The sequence below is a fragment of the Acinonyx jubatus genome, chromosome D3, assembly GCF_027475565.1.
Source record: "Acinonyx jubatus isolate Ajub_Pintada_27869175 chromosome D3, VMU_Ajub_asm_v1.0, whole genome shotgun sequence".
In the NCBI taxonomy this organism is placed as follows: domain Eukaryota; kingdom Metazoa; phylum Chordata; class Mammalia; order Carnivora; family Felidae; genus Acinonyx; species Acinonyx jubatus.
The window spans coordinates 29,251,714-29,269,567 of NC_069392.1; the positions used below are offsets into that span (position 1 = coordinate 29,251,714).

Genomic DNA, 17,854 nt, shown 5'->3' on the forward strand with positions numbered 1-17,854 from the left:
AGAGAATCAGATTTGAGGTGTAATTATATGAGCCAAATCCTTGGCAATCAGTATTAGGCTGCATGCACACCTGTATAATGATAACCTTTCACCTATGAAAATAATAAAATGCAGGTAAATGCTGAGATGCCCAATGAGCTGCCCAAGCATTCCATACAGTGGTTTACAGTAAGGTTTCTAGAGTTCTTAATTAACATGGAGTTATTGTATACACATGCACTGTCTAAATCTGAAAAGCAATTCTTTTGAACAATTGGCTAGTCTGATTGATAATAGTCTCCATTTCTTTTCCCTAAACCTTAAAATAGAAGGGGACTAAAACATTGACAGATAATTCATTGCAGAAATGAAAAATAGTTGCAAGCTGTACACTCTTTGCATCCTGCCAAAACATACTGAGGTTCTCTGCCTAGAGTTTTATGGCTGTGGTACACCCTCATGTATTAAACACCTCCCCCCCCCCCATATCCCTCTCTTTCCCTCTTTTTACTTGGAGGCTGAGGTGTTCTTCTTGGTCTTCTTCGTCGTGCAGGCTTGACCACTGGACTTTCCAGTGGCTGGAGGTCAGGCTGAATTTGACCAGTTTGCTGGGTCTGTATGTTTTAGGAGATAGAAATAAAGAGTGATAGTAACGGTGTTTGTTCATCATCCCTAAATGGCTTGCCTGCCAGGTGCCAGGCACTGCCAGGGCATGAAGCATGTTCCCTTGTAAAGGCTCACATGCCAGTGACAGAAAATAAAAGTCATGATTTCTCTAGGTTAGTGTGTTAATTGCTAAGGAATTGAAGAAATGTAGAACCAAGCAAAGTACAGAAAACTGGGTATTACCGGAAGGTGGGATGTGAGGGGGCTGGTTGAATTCATGGGGGACAAAGACACTCAGTGAGAAGTTGCCAATGAATCAAAGACTGGAAAGAGGAGAGTGAGTTACAAGGTTATACGAGCCATAGGTAGAGGAAAGAGCAAATTTTCTACTGTAGAAACGTTTAAGAAAGAACAAGGTGGCCGATGTGACTGCTGCAAGGTGAGCACGAGGTAGAGAAGCTTAGGTCAGAGAGGTGGTGAGAGAGAGGCCATTTTTTTCAATGTTTATTTTCGAGAGAGGGAGGGAGGGAGAGAACAAGCAGGGGAGGGAGAGAGAGAGAGAGAGAGAGAGAGAGAGAGAGAGAGAGGAAGACAGAGGATCCAAAGCGAGCTCTGCACGGTCACACTTGGGGCTCAAACCTACAAACCATGAGATCATGACTTGAGCTGAAGTTGGGGCTTAATGGAATGAGCCACAGGTGCACCCCAGGAGGGAAGCCATCTCAGATGTGCCTCTGACTGAGAAAATGGGAACCTTTACAGGATGTCAGGCAGAGGAACTGCAATGGACCCATTTATATGGTTCTGTGTGCTGGGAAACAGGCAGAAGGAAAGACCAGGGTGGAAGCAAGAAGACCAGTTTGGAGACCACTCGCCACGTGCAGCAAGGGATGCTGGTGGCTTGGACCAGAGGGTAGTAACAGAGGTGGTGACACATTGTCAGATGCCAGATATTTTTTTGGAAAATTGGGAGACGACAGTGTTTCCTGGATGTTGGTGTGCAGGAAGAGTTTGGGGCCGAGAGAGGAATCTAGGGCATATTTGCATATGAGAAAACGCGTGAGAAGAAAGCAGTAGCTGAGGAAGATAAAGCATCTTTTGCACCAAAGAGAGTGAACAGGCTGTGGTGCTCACCACTGTGGCGGCTCCCGGCGGCGGAGGCGCGGCGGCTCCCGGCGGCGGAGGCGCGGCGGCTCCCGGCGGCGGAGGCGCGGCGGCTCCCGGCGGCGGAGGCGCGGCGGCTCCCGGCGGCGGGGCTGGTTGAGAGGGCGCCCGACCTCGCGCGCGGCCTCGGGCTCGGGTCCTGGCCCGACCTGACATTACTGTCCTGAAGGGGACAGACCCTGGAAGGGGACACAGTTATGTTAGACTTCTCTAGGTAGTTGTCTGGTCACCTTCTACAAACCAGGACTTTGAAGAAGGCATCAGGTTGCTAACTACACGTGTTTTCCAATCACACCAAAAAGACTGCTAACTGCCAACTTGTCAGAGAAGGATCCTGTGGTAAAAGGGAACCTGGTAAAATATTCTTAGAGACGTGCAGAAATTTATTGACTGGGATTCTTTTCCCCCACACCAAGTGACAGGTCACTGTGGGTTACCCTGCTTGCTTGTAGGAGTCCAGTGCGCACGGAGTTCACACCTACCGCCTATCCCCCTGGCGCGCGCGCACACACACACACACACACACACACCACACCCCACACCCACAGGCACACACACCCAGGGCTACCGCCACCCGGATGGGTCACCCTTCCCTGACTCTGCTGACACAATTCACCTTCGTTCCTTCCTCCTGAAGTATTAGTCTGATCTGTGGGGTGTTAGTTGCCTTCTTTCATGCCCTGTAGCCTAAGGTTCCTCTCTCAGCCCTGCAGCGCCTGAGCGCTGACATCCGTGGGGTCAGAGGGGCAAAGCTCCTCTCTGAAAGGGTCAGCCTTTCCCGGGACTGGCCCTGTACCTCGCCTTGGCCACCGAAGGGCAGTAGGTCTAGCTTGGCCTCCTTGCGGGACGCTCCCACAGTCAGCAAGACCTGACCAGCCCCCACCCTCATTTCTATTTCAACCCTGCTGGCCCAGCCCCTTCAGGCACCGCCTCCATCCGGGCCCAAATGAGGCCTACCTAGTAGTGCACCTGGCGGTTTCAAAGGTGCTCTGAGTCTCAGGGGGATGGGCGTGGGTGGTTCTGCCCGCTCTCCTGCCTCAACCCTACCTCCCCCACCAAACATCCCCCGATTAACCTGCCAGGTGACTTCACCAAATGAGGTGCACATGGAGCTCCAGAAACTTAGGCCCTTACCACTTAATATTTTAACCAGTTCCCCACGGCTCCCAATAAAACTACATTGTAACCACTGTGACTATCCTTGGATCCAAATCTAGGCTCCTCCATCATCGTCTCCTTGGCCTAGATCCCTACAAGTGGGTTTGCAGTGATTTGTAAGCTTTTAAGTATTGGGGTAATTAAAAAAAATTTTTGTTGTTGTTGAATCAGGCTTTTTTGTCCATTGCTTCCAAGTTTCTGTCATTCTTTGACTTCGCCACTTAAAATTGTTTTTTTAATTCACTAATTCTTTAATTTTTGTAATTGCATTGTCTTGCATTTAAATCCTTGATGCACACACTGGATACCCATTTCATTGTTTAACTTTTTAATTTTAATTCCAGTTAGCATAACAGCATTCAATTAGTTTCCACTGGACAGTCATTTTAATTCAGAGAGAGTTATCTGACACCATTTCTAAAATAATCCTAACCTTGCCCCTGCTTTGAAGTCCCATCATAATTCTGCAGAAACCTGTGTGTTCCTTTGGCTCTAATTCCAAACTCAGTTCTGCTTTGTCTGGTGTACCAGTAACATGATGTTTTGTTCCTTGACCTTGAAAGTATTCTAAAGACTAGAAAAGGCTAAATTGGCTAAGCACTTGAAAATCCCTGGCTGTTCCTTCAAATGAGTTTTTGAGTCAGTGCATTAAGTTCCAGAATATAATAAATGCTGTTGCCTGGTGACTCTGAGGTTGGATTGAATTTAGACATCGATTTAGTTCTTCTGAATTGCAGAGTCTTCACTAAGGTTTTCCTGGAAAATCCTTGTGCTCATAAGTGATTCCAAGGAAGATGTTTGGGGGTATCCAGGTTGATGTAGAGAGAGCACCCTGGAAATTGGCTCAGGTGCCCTCTGAGGGGCATGTTTACCCCCCATGGTGGGGGCCATGTGTACTGAGTGTTCTGGTTTCAGATTCTGGTTTGTCTGGTGGAGGGTAACCTGAGAGAGGGTGTAGGGAGAAGAGGAGGAGAAAACTCTGGAATAGCAAATTGGATGAGACTCCCAGACATCACTTATGGACTTGGTGTCCTGCCCTGAGTCCAGCCCAGTCCTTGGGTATAGCAGGTTCTTAGTATTAAGCACACCTGAGATGCATCCTTCAGTAAGGAGCTGCCTCTTCATGGCACTTGGGACTCTTCCCAGTAAGTCTTCTCTCATGCCTTTCAGAAAAGTTGTACCATTTTCTGCCCACTGGCATTAACAGGTCATACATTGAATTTGTTCCTGAGCTCCATAGAGTCTACATCACTACTTATGACTGGTCTTTCACCAACAGAATAGAAGGGCCTCAAGGGAAGGATCTGTTCTTTCTCTGCTCTTTCTCCAATAGAGATAACAGTACCTGACCAAGACTAGGCACTCAATTCATATATTAAGAGAGAATCGATGGATGCATGAATGATTACATTTAATGATGAATCCCTGGGAAATTTGACTGACTTATAACTCTTTTTTTTCTTTAAAGTTTATTTATTTTTGACAGAGAGAGACACAGAGAGAGAGAGACAGACAGAGCATGAGTGGGGGAGGGGCAGAGAGAGGGAGACACAGAATCTGAAGCAGATTCCAGGCTCCAAGCTGTCAGCACAGAGCCTAATGCAGGGCTCGAACTCACGGACCGCGAGATCATGACCTGAGCCGAAGTCGGATACTCAACTGACTGAGCCACCCAGGAGTCCCTGACTTATAACTCTTATAAACAACCCCAAATGCCACAGAGTTGATCTGATTATCATTACCTTCCTGATGACATGCAGGAATCTGCCAGTGTTCTTTCTGGACAAAAAAAAAAAAAAAAAAAAAAGGAAAGGAGGGCAGTGGGAGAGAAGGTGGTATTTAAGTTGGAAAACTGGGGATACACAGGCAAAAAGCGGTAGATAACTAAATGCAATTTGGATATACAGTTTGTACATATACTGGATCTACACACACATTCTTGCTTATATTTATGTATATATGTATTTATTTACACCTGAAATGAGAAGACACAATCACACACCAAAATAAACCTAATGGAAGAGGCTGACAAAATGGAAGGTGAAAAAACTAAGGTGGTTCTTTAAGAAATCAAGATAGCAGCTAAGCAGCTAAACCACCAAGAAGCCTAATGAAGACAAAAAGAAAGCGCCGAGAATCTTTGCAAAGATAATGAAGAAATGATCACAGAGAGGGAAAGGATGAGGAGAGGAATAATTAGCAGGCCTCTGCAAAGTAATGGAGAAACCTGGGTCAAAGGGATGGTTGTCTACACCACCTTGCATAAAATCACATCAATTGCTCCCTCTCTGCTTCCTTCATGTTTCCCTCCCACACCTTGTTCCCACGCCTCTGCTTCTAGGAGATAGATCACATGCTACACGTTCCTACCCAAGTAAATAAATAACCATGAAAGAACACACATCCATTTCTGGAGGTGATGAATATGTTTAGTACCTTCGTTATAGTGATGGTATTACAGGGGAGTGCATAGGAGAAAATTCATCAAGATGCATGCAATCAATGTGTGCAATTTGTTGTAAAAAGAGGGAGACAGAGAACATAAAGTTAATGCAGCAAATGTTAACAGTTGATGAATCTCAGTTAACAACTGATGAATTCAGTTGATCAATATATCAAGATGCTTTGTGCTGTGCTTGAATTCATCCGCCCACCACCCCCACAGGTTTCAAATTGTATCAAAATGAAGAGGCCTAGAAGCTGTGAAGAAAGCATTTGTGCATTCCTACTTAGCAAAGCACAATGTAACTCTGTCAACTGAGAGAAGAGGCAGAGCTGAAATAAAAACAGTTATTTATTTGGGGTCTCAGAATTGCAGTTTGGGAAAGACACATTTGGGCAGCAACCAAAATAGTGCCTCTACCCTCCCCACCCCCATCCAGGGAATAAAAGGAAAAGGTTCTTGAAGACAAAAGGGAATGCTTGTATATGTCATTTACTAAGAATTCTGATGACCAGGATTGGTGTTGGTGGCAGGAAACTAAACTTGGTGACCGTAACTGGTGTCTAAGGCTATCACTAAGCAGGGTCTCTTACTATAGCAAGTGGCAGGTGTTTGGGCCGAGTCCCTGGAAGAGTTGCAGTTTGGCCCGGTTCCAACATTTGTGGTTCTCCTACCGGTGAGGATGTACATAAGGCCCATCTCCTTACTGGCCTCTGGCTCCATTTGAAAACCTGTTGACATAAGTGACTATTTTATTTCACCTTTCACAATGTAGTATATTGAAGAAGATAATATTAAGAGGCCAAAAGTGAAGCTTAGGCTTATGTCTGTGTTGTGTTTAAAGCAGGCAACCCAAACCCTAAAGCCCTTAATGCAGTGGCTGGCACACAGTAGGTCCTCAATATATGGTTCTAATATAATGGGGGGGGGGGTTGGCTACCAAGCAACCATTTCACATTCTCTGGGCTCCCCAAGGACTCTCACTGGAGATAGTGGGGTGGTGGGATTGTGACTGAGACCCCCCTTGCCCAGCAAGAAGCAGGCGTAGGTCTCAGGCCAGGCCAATAGGATGCTCCCTCCTTGGAACGGGAACCTCCAACAGCTGGAGCTCCTTCCACCTGAGTGGTGGCACCCTAACCACTCTGTCCTTGCCAGGCGACTATTCCCAAGGGTCTCTCTTTCTGGAGCTACCTTGCTTCCAACCCAGTCCTCTAGGCCCCCCTTGGACTCTGGGAATGCCCATTATCCTTCCAGCTTATTTTCTTTTCCCTAAGCTAGTCAAAATCATCTTCTCTGGCTTATGGCACTGACAAATGGAGAAAAGGGGACTCTGAATCCCCTCAGCAAGAGGGCGTACTCTGAGCTGTGACAGGAGGGCTGAAACCCGGGGGGCTCTTGAGGGCAGGATGCGAGTCCTTTAAGTGGACTTCAAGGCCTTAACAGGACCTTGGAAGACTGCCAACCCTTCTTGTTCATGCCACTCCAGCCCCACTGGCGTTCTAGCTATTTGTCACACCTAGTGGCACACTCCTACCTCAGAGCCTTTGCCTTTGCCCTTGCCCTTCCCTTTGCCTGGAATGCTCTTCCTCCAGAAATCCCCCAATCTACTCTTCTCTTCTTTGCTCAAATGGCATCTCCTCATGGGACCTCCCTCAAGCACCCTACTTCAAAGATACAAACCCCACCTGTCTCCTTTGCCTACTTCATTTTTCTCCAGAAACTTCCAATCTACTACATCATCTGCTTATTTATTTTTCTGTCTACGTCCTATGCCCTGTGAGGGCAGGCTTTTGCCCATCTTGCTCACTTCCGTATCCTTAGTACAGTAACCTGGCTTGTGGTAGGTGCTCAATAAACGTTTGTAAACCCGAGTTGCAGTCTGGGTGGACGTGGTCAGGAACGTGGTGGAATAAGCGTTGGTCGCAAAGAGTCTTGGAGATCCTGGCTGACAAGTGCCCTATTGGGGTCCTGGAAGGATCCTATTCTGTCACTCTCCCACTGACCTGCGTGTGGGAGAGGGAGCCACGTAAGGCCTGGCCAATCTGGGTGGAGAGCCACTGTATCTTGGAAGACATAATAATAATAATAATAATAATAATAATAATAACAACGACAGCTTTTATGGTTGCTGGTCTTTTTTCCTAGGTCTCTGTTAGGTGCTTTACATTCACTATCTCTTTTATGTCTGGTATCATTCTGATGAGGTGGTCCTATTACGTCCATTTTATACACATAAATGTATTTTAATGTTTATTTATTTTAGAGACAGAGCACAAGCGGAGTCGGGGCAGAGAAAGAGGGAGACAATTGGAAACAGGTTCCAGGCTCTGAGCAGTCAGCACAGAGCCCAACGCAGGGCTCAAACCCACGAATCATGAGATCATGACCTGAGCGGAAGTCGGACACTCAACCAACTGAACCACCCAGGCGCCCCTATTACATCCATTTTAAAGATGAGAACCTTGAGGCTTGCAGCCTGTCAATAACAGGCCCCACTGCCTCAGGCCACTTGCAGCCTGGCAAGGAGCGGATCTGGGAATGAAGGATACATTTCCGCCCTGCCCAATAGAGGGGAAGTGGGACCTGGGTCGCAGGGCGTGGGAGGCGGGGCTTCCTGTGGAGGCGGGGCTGCTGGTGGTAGGGGCCCAGAGCGTGCGTCGCCCCGAGGACCTTCCCGCCAGGGGCCAGGCTGCACTGCGGAGGCGGCGGCGGCGGCTCGCCGGAGGGGCGGGGAGGCTGCGCGACTGGGCCTCACGTCACCGGGCGCTCGACCCCGCCCCGCTGTGGCTGCAGCTGCGGAGCCGGAGAGCCGGCACCGCGGCCGCCTGGGCTGGGAACGCAGCGCGTGCGGCCATGGCCTCCAGCGCTGGGCTAAGCGGGCGCAGGGTGCGGGGGCGGCGGGAGGGCAGCCCCGGGCCCCCGCTGCAGCGTTCGGCTGACCGGCTGCCCCTCGTCTCGTCCCACAGAGGCGGACCCTAGACAGAGGCTGCTGGGCACCATCAAGAAGGAGGTGGGTGCCACAGGCGAGGGCGGGGGCGCGATCCTGGGGGAGGGGGCTTCCAGCCACCTGGGGAAGGGTCTCCGAAGGAGAGGTGGCCGGTGGCGGCGGCGGCGGGGACGGCCATTTTCGGTTTGGGGCTCACCTGGCTGGGTATTTACCTCCCGGGGAACTGGAGGCGGATGAGTTTGGGGATGGGGGTATAGGGGGACTCTGGATGTTTTTATGCGGTGTGCAGGGGCGGGTGCAGCGGGAGGGCCCTCCCTGGGTGTGGGGCACCCCTGGATATGTCTGGGTAGGACCTCCTCTTGTGGAGGAGCCGGTGGTTGGATCTCAGGAAGGTGAGGCAAGCGCCTGGGGGTGCTGACTGGGCGTATTGGGTGGTGGGGGGCTGAATGGAGCTGCAGAAGGAAGACCAGACTTCGGAAGGGGGGAAAGGTTCACTGTGGAAAAATGCCCCTCATCCCAGATCTCCCCTTTCCCGCAAATTCTCAGTGCTTGGAGCCACCCCCAGGAGCCAAGAGACTCCCCCCCCCCCGCCCCCCATCCCTGAAAGCCCCTGGCAAGTGGGTGACTCCATTTGTGGGCTTGTCCCCTGCTGTTTTGGCAGGTGGGTTTCCCTTACCCCCTACCCCACCCCCACATGCAGTAGAGTGAGAAGCAAGCAAGGTTCAACTGTCCCTCTGCCCCTTCCCTCTCCTTGGGGCCAACTGGGAGCCCAGTCCAGCCTTTAGTTTGTAGCCCTGGACTGCCCGCAGAGGGGAGAATCCATAGTGGTTGGTTCCCGGGAAGCGTTTAGATGCTTGGACTGTGTGTGTGCATGTGTGTAAAGCATGCACACGCCTATGTGGGCGAGGACATGTGGCTGTGTGTGTGCCTCTGAGCATGTCTGTGCATCGGTCTGGAGATATCCAAGTATATCTTCTTATTGCGTGTATATGGGTCTGTGTGTTTATGTGTTTTCGTGAGTATGAGGTGTATCTGTGTGTTTCATGAGTCTCTGTGTACATGGGTGAGGCCGTGACCATGTATGTGTGATTGTATGTGTGTCTATTGCCTTCCTTATGTCACTTCACATCCTGGGACCCTGTCACTGCTGGGCTGCCTCACCCCTGTATCTTGAGTCCTCAGCCTGAGACCACAAATGCCCTCAGACCTTGGGGGCTGGCCTCATATCTCTGCCTGTGTATGTCTGTTGAGGGTGTCCGCATCTGGTGTCAGCACTGAGCACCAAGAAGCCCCTCCCCGCCTGGTGGCACACAGCCACCAAAGGACAGGCTTGAAGCCTGGACCTGTTGCTGCCCTTCCCTGATCAGAAAGCTCGGGCATATGTCTGCGTATAAGGTCTCTAGGTGTGGCATGTCTCGCGTTGTTGAAGGAATCAGCTCCAGGGCTGACTGTACATTCTAGCATTTCTTTTTTTTTTTTTTTTAACGTTTATTTAGTTTTGAGAAAGAGAGGGACAGAGCACGAATGGGGGAGGGTCAGAGCGAGAGGGAGACATAGAATCTGAAGCAGGCTCCAGGCACTGAGATGTCAGCACAGAGCCCAACGCGAGGCTGGAACTCACAGACTGCGAGATCATGACCTGAGCCAAAGTCGGACGCTTGACCGACTGAGCCACCCAGGCACCCCTGATTCTAGCATTTCTGAATAAGGTGGGATGTGTGAAATTCCTCAGGAAGGCCCAGATGTTTTCAGTTTAGCCCTCTTAGAGGCCCTGTGGGGACCTGAAGAAAGCTCTATGTAGATAGACCACCTTCCAACAAAACATACAGACCTACAGTATTCTGATGACTGTGTTAGGGGAGGGTGTCTCTAGCACCTCCCCCAAAAGCCTTCAGGTTAAAAACCTGCAGACTCTTTGTTCATTGTTTAACCAAACCTAGCAGTCATATGTGCTCTGCAGATGTTTGCAACTGGAATGGCTGTGTTTTCAAGGAAATGGTTGTCTGTTCAACTGGGAGTGGGGGCCACAGACAGAAAAATGTGTGAACAAGGCATCTGCCTCTGGGCAGGGCTCCAGCTGGGACCCTGGTCCCAGCTCTGCCAGCAGCTCCCTCAATGCCCTGGACAAGTCCTTTCCCCTCTCAAGGACTCAGTTTCCACATGTGGAGAAGGAGTGTCCTTGGAGGTCCCACCCATGTCAGTCTAGTTTGGATTATTGGCCGCGGGGTGGGGGACTGGGGTGGTGGGGTGGGTATACTTTGCCCCTGGTGACCAGAGGTGTGGGCCTGCATCCTCTCTCCTGGGAGCAGCCGAGTTTGGGGCATGGAATGAGCTTTCTGCCTGACATGAGGACAAGGCCATCGCCTGATCAGAGGGACCTGTGTGGCATCCCCCTTGGTGCCCCAGTGGGGCAGGGACAGAACCTTGAAAATTTGGGCAAAAGGCCTCTAGCGCCCATTGACTCTGGATCTGCAGTCAGAAGGCAGGGCTTACAGTAGTGAGTTGGTGGCTGATTCTGAATTCTGTATTTCTTGGGGCACATCATTTCAGGAATCAGAACTTCCATTTCCTGGGGGCTACTCTGTGCCGTACCCTGTGCGTACAGGTAACTTTCTGAGGTGAGTGCGATTGTCCCCACTTTACAGACAGAGAACCCGAACTTGGAGGCGAGGTGTGAGTTGCTCAAGAGCACACAGCCGACAGGGTGCGGAGCCAGGGACTTCACCCCCAGGTCTGTCTGACATCAGAGCCAGGCTTTTGCCTGTCATAACCCAACCGTGTCCATCCAAGTCTATGCAGCACTGCAATGTCAGCACGTGTGGTGCCATGATTTCCATCGCACGGATGTGAAAACTGGCCCAGAGAGAATAAATGATGTCCTAAGGGCACAGAACCAGTAAAGGACAAGTTCAGGTCTTCTGTTTGTGAGCCCTTTGTTCAGCACGGGTGCCCCCTGAGGCATGGCGACAAGCCCCTGTCCCACCAAAGCCGACTTCCTCTCTCCTTCCCTTTCTCTGCCCAACTCTTTGGGGAGCATCTCCCCCCAGTATCAGAGAGCCAGGCTCCAGTGGAGTGGCATAGGGAAGCTCTTTGCCTAGAAATCCAGGAGTCAAGTCAACTCTTCCTTCTCCCCATTTTCTGGGTTCAGAGGAGCCACATCCCTGCCCGTCACAGCCTTGCCCAGAGACACCTCCCACCCTTCTTTCTGGAACTGTTGGCTTAACAGTCAGTTGCTTTTTATTTTTTCTATTTAAAAAAATATTTTTAATGTTTTTCTTTATTTTTGAAGGAGAAAGAGACACAGAGCATGAGCGGGGGAGGAGCAGAGAGAGAGGGAGACCCAGAATTCGAAGCAGGCTCCAGGCTCTAAGCTGTCAGCACAGAGCCCAATGTGGGGCTCAAACCCACAAACTGTCAGATGATGACCTGAGCCAAAGCTGGACACTAGTGCACTGTACAATCTGGAAAGTAGGAAGAAAGCTTTAACTTGGTAGACTGTTACCAAAGACCTTCTGTAGGTGAGTTTTGGAAGTTACAGGAAAGGCAAAGATCGAGCAGATAGCGTTTGGATCATGAAGGTGCTCATAACAGAATAGAGCTGTCTCTGCGGTTTTTGAAACAGAAAAGTTTCTGTGGTTTTTAAAAATAATTTTCAAAGGAATCATTTTTATTCATGCCCATTTGTTCACTTCACAAGTCACTCTTAAGTGCCTTTTAGCTACTAAGTGTTATCCTGTTGTTGTAGAATACAAACATTCAAAAACCAGTCTCTGCGCCCCAGGAGTTTGTTGTTATCCCTGTCATTTATATTACTTACTCCCTTTAGTGCTTACTAGGTGCCAGAGTCTCGTAGAGCTTATAATTATCATTGTTATTTTGTATTGGCATTTGTTCCAGTTACTGTAAGTTCACGGTGAGGAATCAGAGTTTTCAAAGACTGGGTAGAATCTACAGTAAGCATGCAGGGTGAGTAGTTCAGTTTGCCAGGTAGAGAGGCAGAATGACAATGTTTGGCAGGACCAACATTTGTATGGTTGACAATGTTTGTAAACTATCACGATTACGTGTTTGGCGGAATACACAACAGTGCAGAGGCGAAGGTGTACGAGTGAACTTAGCAGGATTTATGAGCAGTTGGGTTTTGCTGGTAGAAAACGTGTGCTATGGGAATGGTTGGGAATGAGGTGAATACCTAGGTAAGACAAGCTTATGGAAGTTTGTCAGTGCTATAGAAAGGAGTAGATCTTACCTGATAGGCCTTGGGAAGTTTCTTCGGTAGAATGCTTTTAGCGGCAAATAATAGGTGACTTCTAACAGCGACGAAAACAGTAGGAACCAGAAATGTTTTGATGGTTCGGTGATGTCATCAGGATCCCAGTCGTCTCTTGTTCAGTTTTGGAGTTGGTAGTGTTTTTATTTCTCCTTTCCAGGGTGGCTAATTAGCAACAGCTCCAGGTAACATACTCTCACATGGCAACATCCAGTGGGTGGGAAGGACTGCTTTTCTTTAGGTGTTTCTTTTCACTAGGAAGAGGCTTGCAGTAGACTTCCTCTAGCATTTTAAAGACTAGGTTACATCACATACTCACTCCTAAACTGGTCCCTGGTAAATCAGGTACTGTGATTAGCTTAGAATAATCCTTTCTCTTTTTGAAGCCAGGGTGAGGCCACCTTCTTTGTGTATGGAGACAGTAATATCCAAATAAAGTTGTGATTCTCTAGCAAGAATGAAGAATATGGAAGGGCTCTTAGGGAGGGAGTTTGGAGAATTTGAAGCTGAAGACTAAGAAGATTAGATTTGAGTTAGGACACTCTGGTTATGGCATAAAATACAGATCACCAAGCCTTTTTCCTAAAGAGCCAGTGAATATTTTAGGTGATGTGGTCTCTCAGCTCTGCCCTTGTAGTGTGAAAGCAGCCATAGCAATATGTAAGTGAAAACATGGGACTGTGCCCCAATAAAACATTATTTACAGAACCAGATGGCAGGTTGTGTTTGGCCTGTGGCCATAGTTTTCTGAACCCTCATATGGAGGATAGGTTATAGGAAACCACATAAAGAGACTGGGAGGCAAAGGAAGCTCTTGTTTTCTTAGCCTGGTATTAGTCCATTGTGAAACTTTCAGCCGTGTAGATTGAAAACGTCAGGGGGTTCAATTTATTCCATTAATTTTTTTTTTTCTGGGCCTTGTGTCTTTCTTATTTGTTTTGCTGAAAATTTTTTTATTCATTTAAGAAATAACATTAATATTTGGTGGTTTTTTTTTTCCTGCGAAAATCATCAGTTAAGAACTTGTGTTTGACTAGGGCAGTGGCAGGGGAAAGATAAAGCAGAGACAGAAACAGTATATTTAATATGAATTTGTGATTCCTGAATATAAAAAGTTAGGGGGTGAGAGAGAACTCTCAGAAGATTCAGAGGTTTCCACGTTGTGTGCTGGCATTTAAATTGGACATGAAGATGAGTAGGACTTTATCAGATGAACAGAGGAGAGCAGCAGGAATGAAGACACAGGAATTATGACTTTTTGATTATTTTGGCAATAAGTGCCTTTCATAGGTGAACTATATTTTTAATTTTCTAAGAAATTAAGGAAAAGAAACAAAAAAAAACCTGTAATCAGTAGTATGTTTTTATACTGGGTCTGATAGTTCTGTTTTTTCTAGAATGATCCCTGTTACTTCTTTGATTCCTATCTGCCAGAAAAATGAACTAAGTCCTAGTGAGTTGGAGGAAATGAACTTATTTTTCATATTTGAGAGGAACTTGTATATGGTAGAACATAGTAGCAGTCACCAGGATTCTCTCTCTCTCTCTTTTTTTTTTTTCTGAGTAAAATAGGATTGTTGCTTGTTTCACACTTTCTGACATCATGATTTCATCTATTGCTTTGAAACCTTTCTTCAAATGGATATATAGGAATGTAGGAATTTTCCAGGCAAATACCAAGAAAAAGAGTTTCTAGGAAAGGTATTCTATGACATAACCTTCTGACTGTAACCACGTGTAAGACATCAACCCAAATAATAAAAATTTCATATAACGCAGTTGTGTTAGAGGCACCCCAACAGCACCCAGATTTGATTATTCACTAGAAGAGCTCACAGGACTCAGCATATAGTTGCACTCATGCCTGTGGTTTGGTATGGGGACAGGCTAGAAAGGCCAATCAGCACAGAGAAAAGGTGCATGGGGTGAAGTCCAGAGGAGACCAAGCGCAGGCTTCCGGGAATCCTTTCTCTATGGAGTTAGCAGGATGTGCTTAATTCCTCCAGCATGAAATTAGGACAGCGCAAGTGAAATGTTGTCTGCCAGTACGAGGCTTATGGATACTCAGTGCCCGAGGTTTTCATCAAATGCTAATCACATAGGCATCTTCTCCTTAGCATGTCCCAAAGTTCCAGGTTTCCAGAAGGAAATCAAGTGTACGGCCTTAAGCACATTGATTTTACCAGCACTTGGGCACAGTGAGCCACTCTTGACCAGGTAGGGAATGGTGGGAACCCTCCTTAAATCCAAGATCACAGGGAACAACCAAGGGCTAGTCATTCAAGGAGGATGTTCTGAGGGTAACCATCTTTGGCCTGCTGGATGAAACCTGTTCTGTATAGGAATTATAGCCCTGACTTAATATTTGGTGGTGTCTTAAAATTTTATTTTACTAGCAAGTAATATGATGGTTACCATGGTACTGGTTTCAGTTTCATCATCCATATGAAGTAGGTATTTGTACAAAAATTACTAGGGCAATATTAGGTCATTATAATCTTTTAAATGTGATTAAGCTTTCATTATGATTCTTAGATACGATCAACATAATGATTTTTGATTTAAAATTAGAATAAAATCTCTTAATTATATGGAAAACCCAGGTTTGATTCCTATAGTGCTGAGTCCCTGTTTATAGTTATAAGATATTTGATCATATCAACCAATTGTTTTCTTTCCTAAGTATACAAATAACTTTTGTATTTTTGTATTTTGCTTTATTATTTTCCTATGCTTCCATAAGGGAGACAGTCCCCCTATTGTGTTACTTTGATCTCTATCTTAATTTTCAAGGTGACTGTATCATGCGTTAATATATGGCAAGAGTAGCTTCAATGGATACCGTGTTTTGTTGTTGTTTTTTACATTTAATGAGCCTTATTGTTACAGCAGTATTAAGATCACAGCAAAATATAATAGAAAGTACAGAGAGTGTCCATATGCCATACCATGCTCCCGTACACGCCTAGCCTCCCCTGTTGTCAACATCTTGCACGACAGTGGTCCATTTTGAGTAGTATATATTTTTCAGTTCCTTTGTTTAGTTTTGAGCGAGAGAGCATGAACGTGTGTGAGCAGCAAAGGGGCAGAGAGAGAGGGGAGAAAGAATCCTGTGCTGTCAGCACTGATACTGATGCAGGACTTGATCCCATGAACTGTGAGGTCATGACCTGAGCTCAGATCCAGACTTGGACACTGAACCAACTGAGCCACCCAGGCACCCTGACAACAGTGGTGCATTTTATATGGACACTAACTCATCATTTTCAGGCAAAGTCTCTAATTTGCATTAGTGCTCAGCCTTGGTGTTATACATTCTATGACTTTTAACAAACGTGTAATGATGTGAATCCACCTTTGTGGTATCGTGTGAAAGAGTTTCACTGCCTTAAAAGTCCTCTGTGCTGTGTCCCTTTATTCCTACATTCACCCCAACCCTTACCTCCATAGTCTTGCTCTCTCCAGAGTGTCATATGGTTAGAATTATACCGTGGATATCTTTGAATGTTTAGAAAATTAAATTCCCCCATAATTGAATGTAGGCATTCAAGATATTCTTTGCACTTGGTTTTGTTTTGTTGCTCATCAGTAGAGGATCTGATGATATATGCCTTCCATGAAAAAAAAGCATGATTTCTCTAGATGTGTGTCACCTAATGGGGAGGGTTGAGAAAAATGACATCATCAGCCACTACATAGCACTCAATTGGGATCATCCTCCTCTGTGATGTGAGGTGGGTCTAGATATACTCTTTAGCAATGGAAGGAGACAGTCTCAAGAGGTTAGAACTTTATCAAACTGGAATGCCAAATCCTTCTTCCTTAACTTGCCATTGGAAATAAGGCCAGGGAGAGTCTGTTTGCTATGGTTTGGCCATGCTGCAAAGTACAATAGCTATAGAGCACACTTTGTGAGGGGGTGTTTCATCCTAAAACTGAACACTCTGTACTGAAGGACTGGGGAAGTTCTGCCGTGTTACAGCAAAAATAAACATACTCTCTTTTAACTCCTCTAGTAGTGGAAGTCCAGAAAAATCATGCTAGTTTCAGTTTGACATTGTCAGCTTAGGATAATCATTCTCCTAACGATACCATTTTCCTCCTGCATCATAGAGTCGGTCAGTGATGGTCATTGGAAACATCAGTTCACCTGTAGGTGTCAAATTCCGATAAAACCTATTCTTGCTTTTGGTCAATATAGAGGAGAAAGTAAGATTTCTTAATGCTTTAAGCCTACCAATGGTATAATTACCATTCAGTGTAGTGTGGTTTCCAGATGTGGTCCCAAAGGAATACTTTTGAACAAATCATTAGCTGTACACTTGTAATTTCCTATATTTTTCGATTGTTGATTTAACATGTATTTTGCTTTCTTCTTTAGGAGCAGATAAGAATGCTGAAGAAGACTCTATAACCAGATAGGATTTTTATGGATTTGTAAAAATGACATTTGTTGGGGCACCTGGGTGGCTCATTCGGTTAAGGGTGTGACTCTTGATTTCAACTCAGGTTTGTGAGTTCAAGCCCCACGTCGGGTTTTGCGCTGACAGCCTCCTTGGGGTATCTTTCCCTCTTTCTGTGTGCACTCACTCTCAAAGTATAAAGGAAGGAAATGAAATGAAACGGCAAATGAAAGGAAAGGGAATGAAATGAATGAACTGAAAATTATGTGTTTCCTAAGGGAACGCACAGAACAAAAGCAGTTGTTGAGTGTTCTACCCTGGACGAGACACTATATCCTATGCATAACATCTGTTAAGTTATATAGTCATTGCCTAGCTTTGCAAAATAGCTGTGTTATTGTAGCCTTTTTATTACTTTGGCAACTGTGGTTCAGGGCAGTTGATTACTTGCCCCATGATTCCATAGTTAATGAGTAGCTGAGGGGTTTGCCCATCAGCCTGTGTAGCTTCCATATCCATTCTCTGGTTTCTCAGCAGCACTGAGATGAAGACACAGATCCTAGGGCAGATCAACTCAGAATGTCAAAGGTAATGATGTCGGAACTCTAATTTAAGGTTTTCTTAAGAAACCAGGATAGTCCAAGCATTTGCCCTTATATGTTTGACCACTAGTGCTAACAAAAGTAATTAGTGCAGTGGTAACTAGTCCCTTGTTTTTACCATCAGAGATTTTAGGGTGGATGTCAGCTATGGCCATGGTGTCACAGCTTTTACATAATAAGCAAGATCTCGTCAGGCAGCGCCTTAGATGTGGTGATATCCCCTCTTCTTGAGACAAATGAGTTTTCCGTAATGGAAGGATATCTAGTTGTAGACCATGTTTT

General features: G+C 46.5%; 1 long non-coding RNA gene across 1 annotated transcript; it reads left to right on the top strand.

The window, feature by feature from the left end:
* The first annotated feature begins 7,916 nt into the window (after window positions 1-7,916).
* LOC128312480 (uncharacterized) lies at window positions 7,917-16,986 on the top strand. The gene is made up of 3 exons (XR_008291846.1): window positions 7,917-8,360; window positions 10,848-10,915; window positions 16,949-16,986. It is a non-coding gene; the product is annotated as an uncharacterized LOC128312480 (long non-coding RNA).
* The last annotated feature ends 868 nt before the right edge of the window (window positions 16,987-17,854 follow it).